The following is a 3,783-nucleotide window of genomic DNA, read 5'->3' on the forward strand; positions in this document are numbered from 1 at the left end:
AGGCATCCAGAAATGGAGCTTTTGGCTCATAAACCTTTTCAAACCCTTTTCCAACACATTTTCAACACAAAAATTTTTCAAACCAATTTTTAATTCATTTTTCATAACTTTTTCAACAAGATGATCATGCTCATGCAATAAAGGAGGAATAAAATGTGAAACGGGACGGGTGTCAACTTTCGGTTGCACCGGTTCACTCTCTTCATTTTGGACACCAACTTAGTTGTCAACAATTTTCCACTTCTCAAGGTTGTCACCGCATTGACATGCTTAATTGTGTGACCTTCCGATGAAGAATTGGTTTCCAAAACAAATTGTTACTTTGGTGGGGTATTTAGAGGCATCTTCCTTTTCTCTCTAGCATTTAAAGTATTAGCTATTTGTCTGACTTGGGTTTCTAGCTTAGCAATGGATTGAGAATGGGAATGAAGCAATTGAGTGTTTGCCTCTAGAGTACCCAAAGTGGTCAACACTTTTTCCTCAAAAGCAGGGCTTCTAGAATTTCCTTGAGAGTAAGATGATTGATTAGGAAAATGAGAGTTTGAGAATTGATTTCCATGTGATTGAAAAGATGATCTATTACCTTGGGAACCTTGGATTTGCATTGGGGGCGAAACATACTTGCCTTGAAAACCACCTTGGGGAGGGTATGAGCCTTCCACTTGGCTTTTCCAAGACAAGTTTCGAAGGTTCCTCCATTCGGCATTGTAGTGTGTGCCATAGGGATTATTCCCTTGGTTAACAAATGCAGCATTAACTTGTTCATGATGCTCACTTTGCACATGTCCATATGAACAATTGGAAGTAGAATGTAAGACACTAGAACAAGTTATGCACGATTCATTAGATGAATGATGAACATGATTACGGGAGGAAGACACTTGATTCACCGAATTTTGGTTGATCAAAAATTGATCGAACCTTTGAGTTAAGGATTTTACCTCGGCGGCTATATCATTTGAATTGTCAACTTGATATAAGCCAACATTCTTCCTTCCACCTAGAATTCTACTATTTTTAGAGGACAAGGATCTATGCATGGAATTCTCACTCATGCTTTCATACAATTGCCAGACAACATTTTCATGTTTATCAAGATAAGAACCACCCATGGATGCGTCTACCATTCCTTTTTGATTATCCGGCAAACTTTCAAAGTAGTATTGGACTAATTGCCACTTAGGAATGTCATGATGTGGACACTTTCTAAGCAAGTCATTAAATCTTTCCCATGCCTCATGAAACAATTCCCCATCCTTTTAAGAAAATTCACGAATGGAAGTTCTCATAGCATTGGTCTTTGATACCAGATAGTACTTTTTCAAGAACTCTTGTTGCATTTCTGCCGAAGAAGTTATCGAAAAAGGCTTAAGATTGTTGAACCAATACTTTGCCTTGTCTTTAAGGGTAAAAGGAAAAAGTTTGAGTCTCAAAACCTTTTCTGGCATGTCTGTGTCTTTTACGGTGGAGTATACTTCAAGAAACTTATCCAAATGCTTGTAAGGTTCTTCACTTGAAAGTCCATGATAGATAAGAAGCATTCGAATAGTTTGTGGTTTAATTTCATAGTGATGTACTCTAAATGGGGGCAATTGAATGCATATAGGTGCATTATGTTCATTTGGCACATAATGATCACGCAAAGCAATGGGAGGATTCACAACCGGTGGTGTTACATGAACACCTTGATGGTCTTGCATAATGGGAGGTTGTGGAGCAAAAATTGGCCAAGGCATTCCCAATGAAACTTGACCTTATTGCTGTGGTGGAATGAATGGTCTTGGCATGCCTAATGGGACTTGAATGTTGTCATGATGCACATTAGGGTGAAGGATGCCTTGTTGGTTTATGTAACCAAGGTCTTCCACATGGTCGTCATGTTGCTCCTCCATTGATAAAATGTAGTGATGAGAGCTACCCTTCCCCTAGGATTACGAATAATGGATTCAAGATTCAAATTAAGAGGGACAAGAGTAGGATTTAATGACCTACGACCATGCATGCACAAACAAAACAAAAATAAGCAACAAGCAAGTAGCAATCACTTTGCCTCCGCAATAAATCAATCAATGAACATCCTCCACATACAATGATCCCATATTCCCATGCTTTAAACAATATGCAAGAAAAGTTAAATTGCCTCCACGCGGGCTTACGATTTAACTAGAGATTGAGTTTAGAAAAGCTCACAAAGGGTCCTTAAGCAACTACAATTTATTTTTCAATTTTCGCTTAGCTTTGCAATTTTTAGGTTTTACCCTTTTTATGCTTAGTTTATCTCCTTACTTTTCAATTCTCCTTTGCTTCACTTTCTTTTGCTCAATGCACCTAGCCAATCAAGAACAAACACAATAAGTAATCAAAATAAAATAAAGTAAAAACACGATCAAAAGAGTACTAATTCCTAATTGTTTCCAAAACATGGCGTTGCCAAATCCCCGGCAACGGCGTGAAAACTTGGTGTGGTGCCGTGCTAATGCACCAAATTGTGTGTAGTGTGGCCAAGTTTGAATTTATAGAGTGCCACTACTACCTCTAACTACTAATACAGCTAGGGTAAGTAGGGATCATCTCAAGGGAATTGGAAGCAATATTGATATGGAAACAAGGTCGAATTAGTAGGTCGAGTGATCAAAAGGGGGTTTGATTGGTTAATTAAATTATAATGTAAACAAATTCAATACAAAGCAATTGAAGTAAATAAAGGGTAGAGAAATAATAGAAAGGGGTCTTGGGACTTAGAGGTCACCACAAAACATCACATTTCTAGACACTCAATGTATAATGAATGAGGGGAAATATATATTGCAATACTAACATGGGTGATTGATTGAATCAACAAGCATGGATGACTAATTAAGTATACATTGTCTAGATAACCTAATGAATAACACAATATATCAAACTAAGCCATTATTCATTCCTTTAAGCTCACAATCAAAACACATTAACAAGCTAGAGAATTATACTACTTGCATTCATAAGCATAGAACATTAAACAACAAGCATGGATTGTCCTCCCATATATGAAAATAAGGTAACTACACTATAACTAAACTAGGGACATGAAAATTAAACTAATTAAACTAAGGAAGAGGCACAATCCATCAAGAAATGAGTATAAACCATCAAACAAGCCACAAGATTACTCTATTAAAGCACTATGCCTTAACAATCTCTAGATTCATAGCATCAGACATATAGACATGCATCAATATCACAAAACCAAGAGATAAACACATGAACATCTATACTAGCATACATAGACATATGAATAGAATGAAATGATCAATTGGAAGTATTAAACAACATAAATCATCGTGGAAACAAGATTCATATAAAAATCAAATGTCAAGACAAGAATTACAACATAAATCCCCTCAAAATACAAAACATCAAGGTCTAGAAGGCATGCTTAGGGCTAACTCTAGCCCCAAGATGATGTTTAGCCACTCATTGATGTAGTCATCCAACCCTCAAGGGCCATTTCTATAGTAGGATTTATCTTCTTTTCTTTGATGGAAACCCTAGATGAATGGAAGAACTCCCAAATGGTGTGTGTATCTCTCTAATATCCAGGCTATCTCCTCTCTTGTATTGTTGTATGATGATTATGATTATTTCTTGTAAAAATGGCTCAAAATCTTTATATAGGTAGCTCCAATGTCACTCCCAATGGTCAGGTTTCGTGTACTAGAGCTTCTTCAATGATTGCACCACGAGCTATCTTTTAATAAGCTGGACTCTGTTTTATTTTGAACTTGAGGAGGTTCGATTGATCGA

At 36.8% G+C, this 3,783-nt stretch overlaps 1 pseudogene; it reads left to right on the forward strand.

Annotated features, from left to right (window-relative positions):
• Positions 1 to 1,185: 1,185 nt before the first annotated feature.
• LOC132287372 (small nucleolar RNA R71) lies at positions 1,186 to 1,283 on the forward strand (annotated as a pseudogene).
• The last annotated feature ends 2,500 nt before the right edge of the window (positions 1,284 to 3,783 follow it).

This window comes from Cornus florida, unplaced genomic scaffold (genome assembly GCF_030987335.1).
Source record: "Cornus florida cultivar Cherokee Brave unplaced genomic scaffold, ASM3098733v1 CherokeeBrave_3.0.0_Hap2_Chr11, whole genome shotgun sequence".
NCBI lineage: Eukaryota > Viridiplantae > Streptophyta > Magnoliopsida > Cornales > Cornaceae > Cornus > Cornus florida.